We start from the raw sequence: 19,061 nt of genomic DNA on the forward strand, positions 1-19,061 counted from the left end.
AACCCTTTAATCCATTAACTTCCTTCCATTCTCGGACAGGCATGAAAACAATTAAACGCCTTCCTGTTTACTCAGCGGTTTATGGGCCCCCATCATCCGCATCATCAACGGTATCTGGCCCCTCCACGTATATGTGATCACTCTGCCTGCGACTGTCCATGTGAATGGAAGGCTTTATTGCCACCGTGATTCGGTTTACTGATTTGTAGATTCCCTGTAATGTACGCTTGTCGCAGGGGTATATTATTTCGTTGGAAAGCTTGTTTTCGAAAAAGAAGCGTTGATTAAACACCGAAAGTATCTGACCAGTGTTCAGCACCTAGCAGTGATAGTACAACTTCGATACAAAAGGGCGGAATACCGGGCCAAAGGCTCCGTTTATTAACATTTTTTTAACATCGACAAGTTTTTAGTGGTAATCCGCAGTCGCCATCCGTTGGTGTCGTTTTCGCACCTGTTCTGATTACGGCTCCTATGACGACACGGCAGCGCCTCGCTGATTTACGTGGGCTCCCCGTTTCCATTTCCATTTTCCAGTTTTGCCGGCTTGGCAACCGTTGCGTCGTCATCGGGCTAAACTAATTGCGATGATTACGGGTTATGAGTTGGTTTCCCTGAAAACTTTTCGGGATTACGATTACTCATGTAGGGGCTTAGTGCTGTGGTCTGGTTCGGTCGGGGCTGCTCTGCTCTGCTCCTGGTTTGGCGTGTGCTGCGATTTGTTTTCACAGAATCTGAATCTGGCCGGCACAGTGGGGGCCCGCCCGTCGGACTCATGTGGCATAGATCAGGATTTGATATTAATTAAGCGGCCTTCGGGCGGAGGAGCAAGCAATAGAGCGGAGCTTACTCCCCAGCGGGAGCTTAGGTGGCAACTTAAAGGATATGGTATCGGTTTAGTGCCGACCAGTGTCGGACCTCGTCAAAGTTTCTTGAGAGGAATGGGTTTTGGTCTGGGTCGGGAGAATTAATGGCCGAGGAGATGGTAGCAACAAATTCCAAGAAACCCCGCCCATGACCTTCCGACACTCGACTACAATTTAATCGAGTTTCCAAAAGAGTGCAATGTTTTAGTAATGATGGACCATCGTTTGAACCTAAAACACCATTTCTTTCGACAATTTACCTCGTGATGTGTGTGTGTGGAGCAATGCTTTGTTCTTTGCGTCCTTATTTTTATTAGGAATTTTAAATTCGCATGCCAGGGACCTTTGGCTGAAGTGCGTTTGTAAAATCCAGATTGCCTTGCACTTGCACAACATGATTCATTCATTCTTGGTGCTCAGTACATTTTAATTAAGATAAACAAGAATTTGCCATGCAGGAGCCGTGTTTAAGGTCCTTGCCTTTCCCATTAACCGCATCGCCTGCTTCTGAGCACTTTCCTCAGCAACTCCGCCCACTGTTCTCCACTGAGGGCCATGACCATGCCCAGTGGCCATAAAAGACATGACGAAATCTGCCAAGACTTAAAATTTTTCCACGCTACAATTTGTTTAATTTCATCAGCTCCAGCTGCGGATGCGAAAAGGCGAAACGGATTCGTGGGGCCTGGGGATTGCGGGGGCACGCAAATTTCTTTGCGCTATTATCTAAGTCAAACAGAAGCTGGCGAGGCGAGTGAGCGCCAAAACTTTTTCACCTCCGACGATCGGGGCACAGTGTCAAGGGTGTGCGAAGTGGGCTCGGAGTGGGGCGTGCACCGAAAGAAATCAGCTGGAAGAACTTTGCATTTGACATAAAGTAGTTGTACTACTTGCTTTTTTGCTGCCTCATCTTCAGACTGATGAAATATGATATCTAAGGTATACTGCCAGCAATATTGCTTTAATTGAATTTGCTTTTCGGAAGGGGCTCGACTCATTTCTCTTGGTGCACTGCTGTAGTTAACGGCTTTGCATGTTGGACAGCGTCACAACTTGGCAACAAATTGGACTTTTGTTTGTGTTTGTTAAAAGGCTTAATTTGTTGTGCTTTCGGTCTGGCAGAGGAAACATTATGAGAGAGTGCGGAGGGCTGCTTTCAGTGGGTGGCTTTCGGGGGATTGATGGCTGCTGGCTGCTGGCTGGTGGGTGGTGGGTGGTGGGTGTTGGGATGGCTAAAGTGCTTCACATAACTTGTCGCTGTGTCCAAGGTGTGTGCATGTGTGTATATGTGTATGTGCTGAGGTGTGTTTGCCTAAATCAAGCTCAAACAATTTCAACTATTTGAATTGCCGAGCCATGGCAAGAGCATTAGAGTGCCGTTTACGCACACACACGGTCCCCAAGTACACTGAGCGAAGTTTCCTGTTCAGTATCTGAATCTCTAAATGTAGTATACAAACGTAGAATCATGGCATGTCCAAGGAATGCGATAAATTGTATATTAAACCTTATTACTAAATACCAGATAACCGATAGAAGTTTTAAACGATGTTGCGACCTGACTACCGAGTACTTTTTGCAGTGCCCACACTCACACTCTCTCACACACACACACACACAGACACAGGTATGGGTCCAAGGCTGGTGCTTCGCCTAGGTAACTTAGGCCATCCTTTAGTTGATGGACAGCTCAGGGGGGGGCAGTCCCCCTGATCGCAACGACCCGTTCAGGAGGAGCTCCCGACTTTCGAGATCCCCCACCAGAGGAGTCAGTAACCCGACCCATGGTGACGGAATCTCAGTCCCGTCTGTGGCGAGGGGTGAGCACGCAGGCTCCCAGCCGCCGTTGACTAGCGACTGCAGCGATGCTGTAGAGGTGGAGAACATGGCTCCTACAGCAACTACGACCGCGACAAGCCAGAAGACGATGGACCACATTGCCGTGCCATCGCAAAAGACGGGAGGGAAGTCCCCAGCTGGTTCCCCTCATCGGTCTTCGGACCTGTCCACGGCTCTCCAGAACGAGGACCTGAGGGGCATTCTCGCCAGGATGAATGGCAAGATAAATATCCTGCTATCCGCTTTCGAGACCCAACGGCACGTGACACGAGAGACAAAGGGCATAGCTTCCGAACTCTCAGCCCTTAACAACAGGGCTATAGAGCTGTACGAAGGTACTTCTAGCGAGCACTGCTTGAAGAGCAGTGGTACCCAGACGGAGGTACAAAAGCCTTCCAAAAAGGCTCCTCAAAAGGCGCAGGTACCCAAGGTGCAAGTGCCAAACGCCCAGGCGCCCAAGCCGAGCAACGGTGAAGAAAAGGCGCCTAGACCTATCGAGTCCAAGCCAGGCAGCTACGCATCTGTCGCCAAGAATGCTAGCACGGGTGCAGAGTGGACCAAGGTGAAGCCTACGCGCCTGCGTAAAAAACCTGAGGCACTCATTTTAAAAAAGACAGGAGAGGCTTCGTACGCAGAGATGCTTCGGAAGCTAAGATCGGACCCGAGCCTTAGCGAACTGGGCAGCCATGTACGTAAAATCCGGAGAACTCAGAAAGGTGAGCTGTTGCTTGAGGTAGAGGGGAAAGCTGCGGAAAGCGTCCCCAAGTTTAAGAGCGACCTGGAAGCGGCGCTCAATGACTTGGCCTCTGTGCGCACGGGAGCGCAAAGAATAGCCCTATCTTGCAGCGGCTTGGACGAGGCTACGACAGCAGCTGAGCTCCACAGCTGCATGGTCGCCCAATTCCAGGGTCTGCAGATAAACCCTGAAGATATCAGGGGCCTTCGCAGAATGCGGGATGGCACGCAGATAGCCTCAGTGCTGCTGAACGCGAACGTGGCGATACCGGTCCTTAAACAGGGCACCGTAATCGTTGGATGGTCAAGATGTCGCTTCACCCAGGACGTCCGACCCACGAGATGCTACAGGTGTTTGGGATATGGACATCGTTCAGCAACCTGCAAGGACACCGACAGGGCAGACTGCTGTCTTAGATGCGGTGAGCGTGGGCACAAAGCAAAGGGGTGCGTTGCAGCTCCAAAATGTCTGATCTGCAGCAGCGAGGTGGACAGAAACCACCCGACGGGTTGCTTTGCGTGCCCGACCTACAGAGCGACCCTGAAAGAAGCCAAGAGCCACCTTAATGCACGCCCACATTAGCGTAGTACAGCTCAATGTCAATCATTGCGCAGCAGCTCAGAGCCTCCTGGCCCAGACTGCGGCTGAGCGCAATGTAGACATCATGCTCCTAAGCGAACCCTACGTCTCAGGTAGTGGACAATCATCCATGATCCTTGACGAGACAGGTAAAGCAGCTATCAAATGCTGCAGCCCTCTCCACGTCCAGGAACTGGCTGCTTTACCTATGCGGGGTATCGCTTATGCGAAGCTAAACCACGTGCACATGTACAGCTGCTACGCTCCGCCGAGCGACACCCCCGATCAGTTCGAGGAGTTTCTGGAGGCGCTCGTGGACCATGCGAGAGGGCGAAGCCCGAAGGTCGTTGCCGGCGACTTTAATGCCTGGGCAGTGGAATGGGGCAGCAGGACATCCAACGCCAGAGGCCGAGCTGTGATTGACGCCATGGGATTGCTGGACCTTATACTGCTGAACGACGGACGGAAGCCGACGTTCAACAACGATAGGGGTACGTCCTTTATTGACGTTACCTTTGTCAGCAGAGGGCTAGTGGACATCAACAACTGGATGGTCCATGACGTCATGACGCTGAGCGACCACGCCCTGATCTCCTTCAGTCTCTCCCCGGAGGGCATGCCCAGGAGACGGCAGAGCAGAACAGCCGGGAAAGCATGGGACACCAGGAAGATCGATGAGGCCATGCTGGCCTATCAGATCAATTCCCTGGAAATCCCAAATGGGGACGCAGAGAGTATGGCGGCAGGCCTTATGTTTATGCTCGAAGATATCTGCGACGCAACCATGCCTAGGAAAAATAAGGCACAGCGCAAACCACCCGTTTACTGGTGGAGTGCCTCCCTAAGCCAACTAAGGTCTGACTGCCTCAGAGCTAGGAGAACGGCGCAACGAGCCAGAGGCAGTACCCACCACGCGGAACTCTTAGAGGTTTTCAGAAGGAAACGCCTAGAGTTCAAGCACGGCATCGCGGCTGCCAAAGCTCGGTCGTTTAAGGAGCTGCAGGATGGCGTAGACAGCGATACTTGGGGCCTCGCCTACAAACTTGTCACCAACAAGCTAAGGAGGAGAGCGGCAACCCCATCCGACCCGGGGGTCCTGGCTAACATAGTAGGGGAGCTATTCCCAAAGCAAACCACTCTATGGAGGCCAACAGAGGCAGCCCCTGCCCCAGATTTCCAGTGCGTCACGGAACTTGAAGTCGTCGAGGCAGCCAAGCGCATCAAACCTAACAAAGCCCCTGGACTAGACGGTATTCCTGGAGCTGTTATAAAAGCAGTGGCGCTGGGTAGACCTGAAATCTTCAGGGCCACCTTCCAGCAATGCCTTCTGGACGGAATCTTCCCAACAAGGTGGAAAAGCCAGAAGCTAGTCCTGTTGCCGAAAGGGAAGGGACCAGCACATGCTGCAAACAGCTACCGCCCCCTATGCCTACTGGATATAGTAGGGAAACTATTTGAACGTATCCTGTATACTAGAATAGAGGCAATCACCGAGAGCAACAACGGCCTGGGAAGCCATCAATATGGCTTTCGGAAAGGAAAGAGCACACTGGACGCTCTTTCGGCCGTTAGTATCATCGCCAAGACCGCTCTATCTGGTGATAGATGGTTAGGGGGCAGGAAGGAATACTGCGCTATAGTGACTCTGGACGTAAGGAACGCATTCAACACCGCCAGATGGCCCGTAATACTCGCAGCCATGAACCGCATGGGGATCCCGGAGTACCTAAGGATAGTCGTTGGCAGCTACTTTAGGGACCGGGTTCTATGGTACGATACTGAAGATGGCCCAAAAAGATACCGAGTTTCGGCAGGTGTTCCCCAAGGATCGGTACTTGGACCAATTCTATGGAACATTATGTACGATGGGATCTTGGGCATCAACAGGCCCGTAGGAGTAGAGCTGCACTGTTTTGCTGACGATGTGGCAATCACAGCCGTCTCCAAAACAATCGCAGGGTTGGAGGACAAATGCAACTCTACGATCGGTGCTGCCATTATGTGGCTCGAGAAAGCCGGGCTAGCAATAGCGGCTCACAAGACCGAAGCAGTCCTTCTCAGCAGCAGGAAAAAGGTGGAGAACATGCTGGTCTCCGTCAATGGAACACAGGTGACCTCTCAAGAGTCCCTAAAGTACCTAGGAGTAATGATAGATCGCAGGCTATCGTTCAAGGACCACGCGAGCTACGCCAGCAAGAAGGCAGCAGTCACAGCCTCTTCGTTGGCCAGGCTGATGCCCAACGTCGGTGGCCCAAGACACCCGGCCAGGAAACTGCTGGTGTCAGTAGCAAAGGCTTCTCTGCTATACGCTGCACCAATCTGGAGCAATGCCACTAGCAGGGGCTCATACCTGAAAGGAGCTCGTTCGGTGCTACGGTCAATGGCCCTCAGGCTCATTAGAGGTTTCAGGACCATATCCGAGGACGCGGCGCTAGCCCTGGCAGGCCTGCCGCCAATTGATCTGGAGATCAAGGCTCTCAGTCTAATGCGAAGCGGCGCTTCCAAGCAAGAGGCACACGAGTGGCTAACAGGTGAATGGCAGAGCAGATGGCAGACTTCGCGTCGGGGGAGGTGGACTCATCAGCTCATCCCTGAGTTGACGGTCTGGGCAGAGTGCCAGCACAAATGCTTGGACTACCACCTAACCCAGTTTCTTACGGACCATGGCTGCTTCCGGGCCTACCTACTCCGGTTCCGTCACGTAGAGTCAGCTCGATGCTTGTTCTGCGTCGACGGTGAGGAAACAGCAGAACACGTGCTAATGCACTGCTCCAGGTTCACGGCGGAGAGGGAGCAGCTAAAGACGCTGTCAGGTACCCCGCTCAGCCCTAGTGGCTTGTTCGCGGCCATGCTGGCGAACAGCGAGGCTTGGGAGCTGGGACACAGCCTTATCATCAATATGATGAAGCGTGTCCGATCAGACGAGATGGCCAACAGAGTGGATGCCTAAGCCCAAACTGGCGCCCTGGGTGTCGGCGGGCGAAGAATTCTACTCCAGAGTTCCCGGCTCGTCGTAAAAAATCAACTAAAGGAAGAAGGAGCCGCCAAGGACTACACTGAAGGCAGGGGGTGCGACCTGGCCTCACATCCTGCTCACCGAAGTCATACCTTGACTGGCAGTCCCGGTGAGCGAGTAAGGACTGAAGAGCACGCGGAGGTTTTTGTTTTAGTACGTAGGCATAATTCCAATAGGTCTTATGAATCGTGCATGCCACCTACGAACAGTAGGTGGTATCTTTAGAAGATTTTAATTTTCCTACCGTAAGTCGAATAAAAAAAAAAAAAAAAAAAAAACAGGTATGGGTGCATGTGGCACTCAGCTGCTAACGACGTGCCCAAGTAAATGTCAAACTAATGCCCAAGCTCCGCACCGCAGGAGCCAGGATGCCAAGCCACGAACCCACCATCTGCACTTCCATCTCCATCAGCACCTGGCCCGATTCCCCCAATCCCCAAATCCCCGATGCCCCGATGCCCCGTCTCGCCGACTTTGGCCCGACCATTCTACCGCAAACCATCGACGGCCATCGCCAACTCAATAATGTAATGTCCCTCATTGGCGCTTAAAGTTTATGTATAGCCACCCATTTTCAGCATGTTACGCTGTTGCCAGTGGGTTATTGGGCGGGCGCTAGGGATGAGTAGTCAGTCGGTCAGTAGTAAATGCTGGCTCTGTACTGGTTGTAGTACACGGGCTTGACCCCACCACCCACCCAGCGCGTCGTTCTAAGCATACTGCGCCCAGTTGATTCGCTCTCTCCAAAAAGAAAGAGGTCCTGGAACAGCTCGCTCGTCGTGATCGCGTGTCACGCCCTCATCCCTGCTGGAAGCCGCGCCCTAGAAGAAGGTGCACAGTTTTACGCAAGTTATTGCATTCAACGCTGTTCCCCAGCTAGCGACAATCCGCCAGGTGTGCGGCTGAGTGGGATTTTGAGTAGTGCACCCGGAAGAACACAATGCCAATGGGAGAAGGCTAGGATCGGGGAAAACGGGGGTGGGGTTTTCAAAGGGGAAGCGAATTACTGTGTCGACTATTAGCCTATTCTATGCAGGTGCCGTCGCGTGTTACAGCGAACCACTTTGCCGACACCTGTTGCCAGCAGGATGTCTTGAGGGCTGGAAGCCATCCTTCATCGCACCTGTCGCCGTGTCAGAGCATCAATCAAGCAGTCAATCAATCAATCATGCAATCAAGCCGCCCAGTTGACTGCCGCGTAATTGGATGGTTGCGAAAACTTGCCCACTTAAGCACTTAAACGGCAGCTCGCCTTCGATTCTGTGATAACTCTATCAAAGTCCTATAATCAAACTTTACCGTGCTCACGGCATTGCCATTCTCATGTTCGGCCGCACTGCAAGAAAATGCGACCAAGCGACCATGATCCTAGCGCATTGCTCTCATTTGTGTGGTGAGAGTGAAACGGAAATGGCGCTTTGTTAAGCCGCTTTCCGACCAGTGTATCCTTTAACTCAGGCGCAGTGGGGCGGTCGGTCAACACTTCGTTGTGTTTTGAAGCTGCTCCTGCTCTTGTTTCTGGTTCTTTGATGCAGCAACTAACGGTAACGGTAACGGTAACGGTAACGGTAACGGTGCACGCCAACGGGGTAATCGCCGGTAATGTGCGCTCAAGGCTTACCTCCTTTGCTCCACCCCTCCAACCAACCCCCCCCCCCCCCCCCCCCCCATTCGTTTTCATTCTCATTTTCATCCCCCATTTGCATTCTCAGTTTTCTTCTCGCTTTCCCACGCAGTTTGCACGCACACTGACGAAAAAAAGGAGTCTTGATGCGATGATGGTCCAATTTTTTCAGCAAATCAGAAATCGAAGTTATACATACATATTTACATGTGTATTTCATGGATTCGAGTAAAATCCTGCCATATGTAATACCCCGCACTTGGGAGATGCGAATCCCTGGGGGTATGCAATGATTTCTTGCAGTGCAGAAAATAGAGCGCGAACGAGGGGGTTAACCGCAGGATCTAAATCCTTTGTGTCTTTAATTTGTTATTGCATTGGCGTGCCAAATACCGCTGTCTCCGTCTCTTTTTCCCCCACCAGGCCGCTCGCTCCCACCCCCTCTGGCGGTCACTCAAATTTCAGCGCTGTTGTTGTCGTGCCCCCAACCACACGAGACATTCCACCAGAACACTGCCCTTTGATCCTTTGTCCCGTGGCCCCCGCCACACCGCCGAGGCCGGCTGAACAAGAAACTGTGCAATTTTTTAGGGCCACCGAAAACAAAGGGCAAAACCAATAACAACAAAAAAAAACACAACAACAACGACAGTAAGGGAGCACAATATCCAAAATAAAAATGGAAACATCAGCCGGAAAAACAAAGCTCCATGTGTGTCCAGAACGAACAGGCGACAAACGCGTCGAATTGCAAAAGGAGCTGCGTGCATGGAAATCACATGGGATCGAGTGGAAATCGCGCATAACCAAAAAGGCCAAAAAAAAAGACATTTTACTAAATTCTAAATTCGCAGTCATTTCAATTCAAATTTTGGGCTTCTGAAACTTTTGTGGGACCTTAACCCTTGTTACCGCTGCTCCTGCATGTTTATCAGCTCAACTCTAATGAAACGTTATGTTATGCCGCCGCTCTCCCCGCTCGGGAAAACTTTTCCCACCGAAATGCGTTGTTGATGGCAGCAGCTGACGACGCTCCTCTTCCGCTTTTCCGCTTTCCCGCTTTCCCGCAGCCTTAACCGCCCACGCACATTTGCAGCGCTGAGCTTCATTAGATGCGCAAATGAACAGGGCGCGGGCTGCGGGGTCACGGGGGCTCGGCGGTAACTGGGTCTTTGGTCTCCATTCACCGGAACACTGGCAGAAAAACCAAGGCAAAGGTCATACAATATTCACTTTAGTTGTGGAAAAGATGGGCCGAAAATGGAACAGATGGACCTGAATTGGACCGCAACTGGGCTCCGCATTTTCCGAGTGTGCGTGTGAAGCTTAGCAGCTGCCAGCCAACTACCGACTGCTCCGCCCTGCAGTTCCGCCATTATACCGCCCACCCAAACCCACACCCACGGCTCCCGTTTTCCTTCCGGACCCCCAGTCCTCCTCCTCCGACGCCACATGCGACCGTCTGACAGCGACAGCATTTGGTGTTTGGTGGTTTAACGTTTTGTTTTTGTTGCATTCCCCGCTCCCCAAACGGCCCGTTGCCGGGGCTCGGTGGGTGGTTGAAGTGACCATCCAGTGCACGGCCACTGATGCCGCATCAGCCTCATCAGCCTCATCCCGCCAGCTATCCATTTGGCCATCTGGACATCCAGCCATGTACCCATGCACCCATCCACCCGGCCACCATCGTAGAAGGGGCTGTGGAGATGGGTTCCCTCGTGGGCGAGCTTGTTGCGTAGGCTTAAAACAACTTTGGGACCATTTGGAGCCGCTGCATCTGGAACACTTCCACTTCCTGGAAGCGATTTGTGGTTTTTGCAATCCCGCTTACTTAAACGATTTTTCGCTTCTTTGGATGTTCAAAACAAGTGCATCAAAGTTTTAGCCCCGCCTGATTTGTTTTGCACCCTAAGCCCCTAAGCCCCCAAACCCCACAACCCCCGATAGCACCCACCTGCCACCTACCGTCCACCTGCCACCCTCTACTGCCCGCTGGCCGAGTTGCCTGATCTGGCAGTTAATTGCTGCAGTTTAGTTTGGTTTTTGGTGCTGCTGTCGCCGGCGGGCTTTGTGTAAATGTTCTTGCCACATTTTCCGCATTTTGCCGCACAGCACACACACAGATAGAAAAATAGATGGGTATCGAATCGCTTGGAATTTGAATAATTTTGCCCATATTGTACCGTTTTATCAAGGCCATGGCCATGGCATGAAATAAATAACAATAAAATAAATAACAATAACAATAGGCTGCTGTAGAAATCCAGAATCACTTGAAGGTAGTGTTCGCCGTGAGAGATGCGATTTCTTTCAGTGAACTGATTTATTTTCGAAAACATCCACACAAGCATAATGCACTTGACACTTGTGTGGGTTAAGTTAAGTTAAGCATTGCAACGCACTGGAAGCTTTCAGAGCTCTTTGCCAAATGGAAAACAAATCTAACGAACGGGAGGGAGGAAGACGTTATATTTTAGACTTCAAGATAGATAGTGCAATAATACAGCTTAATAATACATTTTTGGGCAATGCAAACCAACGTATGCTTCGAATTTTGTGTAAAATTTTTAAGTATTGAAACATTGAAACAATTCAAATAGCAAACTGGAACATAGATTTGTGATCGTTGTAAAGAAATGCCTTGGCTTTGTTTATAGATTGTGTACATTTATGGTTTTCCTGATTTCATCTGTTTCTTGTTATATACGGAAATTAAATACAATTCCAATAAATCATCATTTGTTGTGGGCCGTTTGTAAGCCACTTTAATCCTGGCCAACAGCTCCTTAAATACATACTTTCTTTCCTTATCTTCCATTGAGCATTTCCGATGGGAATTCTTCTGATGTCCCACTAATAATCCCACTTTGTTTATGACGATTTTGCTTGGGACTTTGGGCAAATATTATTTAAAGCAAATGCCCAACTAATTGTTGCATCAGCAACCCACATATGTATGTAGATGATATGTATGTGTGTGTGTGCTCTGGTGATTTAGGGACCTGCCCCAACCACTTTCCTTGCAACAATGGGAGAAGATGTGAATGTGGCCCTGCTCGTTTTAAAGCCAACAGCATTTTTCGGTTGCCATTCGCCTGGGGCCATAAAATATTTGATTTGTTATGGAAATTGCATTTGGCATGTGTGCGAACACACATACGCGCATATACATATAAATATACATATTCATATACGTATACATATATCATATATATATATTTGTTGAATTTTTTGTTTGGCCAACTCTACAGATATAGAAATAGCCATAGCTATATCTATCTCTATCTATCGGATATGGGGTATCTCGGTTTGATTGTTGCCTTTTATGTTTTTTGCCATGAACAAATGCAATCAGCGTGGAGTGAGGGCGTGGCCAATGATTTTTAATAAAATTACAGAGCATGGCTCCCATTTGGTTAAACATTTGTGCATTTTGGCATTTCGGGGAGCTCGAATTTTGATTTCATGCAAATCATTGCCGCATTTCAATTGGAAATGTTAGTTGGTAGCTTTATGGCCCGGCAATGCAGTGCATCAGAAAAAAAAAACTGACTCTTCCTCCACGAAAATGTTGTATTTATTTTGAGGTCAGAAAATAACAGATACACTCGTACTACATGTTTTCATTTCAATGAAACTGCTCCATTGGCTGGAATAAATGGCAATCATTCTGGTTTCCGAGTTCCGAAGAACTGCACAAAATAATTGTTCATTTATAATTGACGATTACCAGCCAAGCGGTGTCACTGCCTTTCAATTCTACTGAACTAGCATGTGATATTGGCCAATTGTCCATGTTTTTAAAATGTATAATGAAGAACACGCGTTTTTTGCTGATCTCGCACAAGAAATGCGTTGAAGAACAGATTTGAATTTGCTGCGACAATATGTATATAGGGATGCAATTGGAACAAATTAATTATGGATAACTGACGAACTGACGCCTGTCGTTTTCCGGGGATGTCCTTGTTTCGCGCTCGTTAAGGTGCAGGAAAGTCCGAAAGTCTGCACACCGAATCCCTGAATCGGATATCACTGGCTAACTAGTATTTTCCTTCAATTCGGTTGCTCTTCTAGAGAATTTTGAGCCTCAGTTGTCCTGGTTGCCTTCCTTCCTCTCTGCTTATCCGTGTGTGCTGTACGTGTGCGCTTCCTGTGTGCTTGTGAGCGTGTTAGTGTGTGTGAGTGCGTGTGAGGTCCTTTCCGCTTTCAGTTAGTCGCATATGCGGAGATGGTCAAGTTCAACATTCAATTAGAATACATTACAGGCTCAGTGACATGCAAACACAAACTGTCTGTCTGCCCGAAAAGGGGGTCGGGTCAAGGATGGTGGCCAAACTTTCAGCACACACTCACACACTCACACACACACACAGACAGACAGACACACGCACAGTCAGCCGTAAACACACAGAGGGCTCGCATGGTTTTATATTCATATGCATATTTTCAGCTGGCGCTTCCCAAAAGTGAGCAATTTTCTGGCCCTGGCTTGGCTGGTTGAGCGGCGGAAAAAAAGTGAAGAAGGAGGCTGTTTAAAGAGCCACTTTAAGTGTTCTGGTACCACGCCCCTTTGCCCGGCAACCACCGGCACCGCCACCGCTCCCGCTTCCCCTCCCCCTTTTCCACTGTTGCTTTTGCACAGCTCTCTTTTACTGGTTGAAATTTTTGCAGTTTCAGTTTCAATTTTGCCTGCGGTTTTACACACGACAAAAAACATATCCGACATATTTTCGTATGGTTTTTAAATCAAAAACTAACACAGCAGAGGAGCAGGCGAAAACTTGGATTCGTTTTAAAGGATGAGCAATTTAAAGGAGGTGTGGCCTAATGAGCAATCTTCCGGATGCCTTCACACATCAGGCAAATATGCTAATAATGAGAGTGTGCATTGCACCAGAAGATATTCAGTAAATATTTGTTTTCGGTGTGGAGTAGAGGGTGTGCTCTACGCTCGACACCTTGCCTGGACCGACCTCTCTTCTTGGCCTCGTTGCTCTTGGCCTTAACATTTTTATGGACCCGGTTGTGTGTGGGTTTTATGACTTTGTTATGAAGATTGTTAGGTGTAAATTTGATGGGCTCGGCGGAGAAGAGATCCCACTTCGGGGGCTCGAAACTATATTTTTGCCGGTTCGGCACGCGCCACTAGCCGCTTTTTGTGCATCCATACTCCTCCATGCTCCTTGTTCTGCTGGCTTAATTGCCAAGTCGTAGGCAACATAATTTATGGCCTGCCAGACCAAGTTATGTGATGGAGGTGGACTTGGACTCGGTTGCTCTACGAACAGGAAGCGGAACAGGAGCCGAAAACAGACCAGGAAAGCGGGGCAGGAAGGGCTGCCGAAATGCCCCAACCACCGACAGAGCCAACAAATTGAATACAAATTCGCTTACAACTAATTAAGCAGAAGGCTTTTTCGGCTGGGGAAAATGGCGAAAAACCAGTACGAAAACCACCCGACCGATCGAGGCCACACGCTCCTCTGTTCCATGTTCCTCTGCTCTGCTCTGGCCAAAAACTTTAATTTGGTTAAGCAAACATTGGTGGGCCAAAATGGGAGAGGGGGCGCCACGGAAGAGGGCCCTCGCAGGAAGCTGAAAGTTGCCACAAAGTGTTGCATTCCCATTCTCATTCCCATTCGCAGCATTCGGTTGCAGCACAACAAAATTTCACCCATTTTCAGCCGCACCGTCTCCTCGGGGGACACTTCACTTTTCCTGATTGGAATGAAGTACAAAGGAAATTCCATAATGTAGTGCCGGCTGTCCCACAAATGCGAGACGGGGTCATCTGCATCTGTAGCAGCATCAGCATCAGCATCAGCATCATCAGCAGCATCTGGAACTGCATCTCGGATTTTTCATCCCTTTTTTCTCTGCCACCGACACTTCACACTTTCATTTGGTGGAGAAATGAGAGAGTTCTCAAAGCGAAATCTCCACGGTACTGCCTTCCCTTTCCCTTCCTGCTTTGTCCTGGGCTGTCCTGGCTGTCTTGTCCAGCAAAAAAGGGACACCCGGGGCTTGCTGCAATTTGTTGAATTAATAACAACACTCAGTGCTTTGAAAATTGAATTTAGAGAGTGAAATATGAAATTTATTGCACGTCAATTGCTTTTCGTACGCTTTTTGGCCGACGGTTTGCTCTTGAAACTTTTTCCATTCCCATCACTTGCAGTAACAACTAGTTTCGCTATCCTTAAGACTCTTAAAAGTGGTATCCGCTAGTTTCCTCTTATTTTTTTATTACCCAAACATTCACCATTTGTGTTAACTTGAAACTTAATAGTTGATACTTAAGCCATGTTCTATAATCCAGCTATCCAAACCTTTGACCAAGTCTGCCCAAAATCTTTGTCAGGTTTTTTTTTTAACTTTTCCCGTCTTGAGTTGCCGCTGGATACCCAATTGTGACACAATTTAATAGCGGCGATGATGCATGATACCTGATCCATTCGTCCTTGAACTGCGATGTTTGCTTTTTAAGCGCTGCGTAAACGTTTCTGCTTGCCGTCATATTCCGAATCGTGGCAGTCCGGTTAACTTTATGGTCTTCAATAATAATGACAAATCGGTTTCCCCACAACACGTTTGTGTGTGTGTGAGAGTGAGTGTGTTTGTGTTTGCGTTTGTGTTTTTGTGGCACAACTTTCACATCACGTCCAGTCACCAAATGAGTCCATAAAGTCCAAAGGCCGGGACCCTAAAAACGTGAATCTCGGTGAGAGCTATAAAAGCCAAAAGATATAGTACGGTTATGCGGCTCTATAGATATGAGGCTTATATATGCATATGTATATGTATACGTACATGTACGTAGGTAGGTACAACCAAGTTGCATTTTGCTGAAAGAGGCAGGACAACGAGGAGCAGGCTTGGGGTATGGAGCGAAAGATAACGTTTACGGCTGACTGGGTTTGGCAACAACCACATATGTATGTGTATGTAAATGCCCTACACTTCCAGAAAATGCCCACTTGGAAGGTCGGCAGAGAATGCGAATGGCCGCAAGGTTCAGAGGGCAGTGAAAAGTGTGGCTAAACATTTTTGACAGGTACAATGAGGGCATTTAAACTGGGCTCTGCCTGTTTTCTACCCTTTTATTCGGAATTTGTTGAGGCTTTTATTGGGTGTTTATTGGCTGTTTCGCACATAGTGAGTGGCTACTCATGTTTGCAGGCATTTTAGCGTGAATTCATGTTTTTCTAACTGTCTGTATTTATTGTATATTGTTTGCCGATAAGCGACAGATTTTCTTATTGAAGTCTTTTGGTCAAATAAGTTTATATCGAGTTTGGATCTTGTTTAATTTGCGACTCTTAGTACGTCAGTATTTGAAAGATAGTTTTACCGATGGATTGATCCACACTGACCTAAGGTATAACTAGTTTAGTTCAAAGACGTTTCAAAACTGGGATCAGTTGTTTCGTCGCGTGCTCGACGATAAACACATTCCCATTCCTGGTCTCTTACTATGCATCCGAGCCGTACACTCGAAAGAAATTCGGTTGTAAACCGATATGATGGTTAGGATCAGAGGATTCCTGTACTCCGTACAAGCTGCTCTGACCCTCGTTTGGGATGTATGCCAGCTGGAAGGAGTACTGTACTGCCATAGTGCCATCGTGCCCCGCACCCTCGGCGTTCAGTCAGTGTGGCATTAGCATGTGTCTTGGCCTGACAATGTCAAAAACTGTTTATGCTTCAACGCCTTCGCACAGTTACACATAGTTGGCCACACAATGGAGGCCCTAGATGTGCCCCTCGATTTGCCTGCCACCACTCGATCTCCATATGTTTGGCCTTCCACATTCCCTGCTGTTTGTTTCTGTGTGTTGGCTTAAACACGATATATATTGGCTCACCACACACACCCACACACTCGCACACTGGATTGGTGACAAACGGAGAGGGGATTCGAAAGTCGGGGAGTAGGGGACTCCGTAGTCCGTAGTCCGTAGTCCGTAGTCCGTAGTCCGTAGTCCGGACCCAAGAGAATCCAACCGAACTGAACCGAGATCGTCGTTGGGCAACGCAAATTTTCACAGCTGACATCTCTATAACGCTTTTTTCTGTCGATACGCTGCCTTTGCCGGGAGTTAAGACTTTGGCATGAGGCCAAATTCACAATGACATACTAATGTATTGCAATACCTTTTATGTTGAACCGAATTCGTATTGCTAGAAGGAATAATCATGTGGGGAACACAATCCTAAATTTAAAAAAACCTAAACTCCATCACAACCGCGTCGTACCGAAAATTTTCAAATTGAAAAGTATAAAATGCTTTATAGGTACTTAAGGGTATTTGGGGGCTCTCTTCCCCAAAGCTCTTCATCACTTTCTTGTTTTTATTTTCTTTACGCCTGACAGCGGGGGATTACACCCCCCCGAGCGGCCTTCTTTTTCCCGGCCATCCGGAGATGCCCCAGGCAATACTGCACCATGGGAATGCCAATCGAGAGTCACTGCCTCGATTTGGTGACACGGTGAGGGATATACTACACAGCGAGAAAATGTTCGATGTGAGAACGTAGAATGGACTTTGATATTGGCTTGAAGCGAATCGAGTGAATGAATGTGCTGATGACAAGAGCTCCTAAAAAAAGTGAAAATAGGAAAATTTGATGGAAAAATAACCAATAATATCTGTTCCACTCTGTGTATACATACTCGTTCGTATATTTGCAAATGGGGGTTTTCTTTGGAAAAGCCCCGCCTCGCCCGCCATAATTGTATCTGGCTGTTCTTTTTTCTGGTCCTTGGATGATGGATGTTATGCAGATGGATGATGTTGTTGGACCAGGCCACTATCGCCTCTCCATAAGTGGGGATGTGGAATAGGGGCTAAGGGCCATGGCCCTCGGACGGACAGCTGTCGCAATGTGTGGGATAGTTTATCATTCGTTTGGGGCTGGAAAGACTGTGGAAATGTGAAAAATTGCGCAGAACTGGCTGATCTGGCTAGAGCGCCACTAAGCGTGCTATCGATGAGTGGGGAAGTTGGGTGCAGTACTTACTTTGGTTCTGTTGCCAATACAAATGTTGATATTAAAGTGTTTCATGCATTTCAGTTAGATTACATAATCTAATTTACAGGTTGGCCAAGTTGGCCAAGATACTTCAGGTCCTTCAACTGACCGCCTCAAATTAAGAAAAATAGCAACCTTGAGTATCATCAATTGACAGTTATTGCGAAATACTATTGCATTATTCTGGTCTTAATTACTCGACACTTGTCTGGGACAATAATAACGCTTATCGATAATTGCGCAATTTTCCAGGCCTAAGCATAAATGTCAGTCGACAATCGCAGAGTTTTCATTCAATTATCGAGGCAATTGGGGGCATTGTGCCATTGTCATTGTCATCGTCATCGTCGGAGTGCGATTGCCTTGGGCTTTTGTGACCGCCAAGGGGAGGCCTACGCTCTGGGTGGCTTTGGGGGTTCCGGGTGGGGGTTCTTCGCTAAAGCTCCAGATACAAGAGCCAAGAGCCAAGTGTGTTGCCATTTTGAGCCGCTTTGTCGTCTGCTTTTCAAGGGAGTATTTATGCCCTGTGCATCTTTAGTCATGGCTGGGAGAATATGGCGATAAACATGTCTGTCCTGGCCTTTCAGCTCGGCGGGGGTCCTTTTGGGCGGCGAAGCGGGGAGACGGGGTGGCGGGGGAGAGGACCTTGGAGCCCCACAGGGGACAAAATGTTGATGCTGATAACACATAGTTACCAACATAATACATACTTGTCATACTTGCACTCGCATATCATTTGATTTACGCTTTCTGTCGCACTCCAAAGTGATATATATGCGGTGCCACGCCCTGACGACTCAGACACCAACCCATCTACCCAAACGACCACCCACCCAACCGCCCAACCATCCCGCCCAGGGTTCCCTAAATGGCAATGTATTCAAACACTTCAGTTTCGGACTGGATGGCAGCTCAGTATCAGCCATAATTGAAAGCACATCACCATCGCGCTAGGGATGGGAGCTGAGGGCGATCTTAATCCGGTGATTTGTCGAGGAGCACTATCAATTTAAACATGGAAAAACATAAAGCATAACAATGTACAAGAGAAGACTCTTGTTAAGTGCAACGGATAGTTACTTGGCCCTGGGGAACTGGTATTACCAAACATAGTCGAGTGACGCTCGGCAGAATTTGATATTCCGATATAATAGGCAACCAATACGTGGCCCGTCGGCGGACTCACGTTGTCATCTTTGGAAAGGCGGCACAGATTCCTCCTGATAGATGGGGTCATATGCATACGAGGACACCGAGGGACATGTGTAGTAAGCCATTTTCAGTTTAAGTGGCAATACGATTTGTATTCTTTATGAGCGAGGGGCGTGCGTGTGTGGGTGCGCCAGGATAAGCCCGTGAGTGTGT

This window comes from Drosophila sechellia, chromosome X, assembly GCF_004382195.2.
Source record: "Drosophila sechellia strain sech25 chromosome X, ASM438219v1, whole genome shotgun sequence".
Lineage (NCBI taxonomy): Eukaryota > Metazoa > Arthropoda > Insecta > Diptera > Drosophilidae > Drosophila > Drosophila sechellia.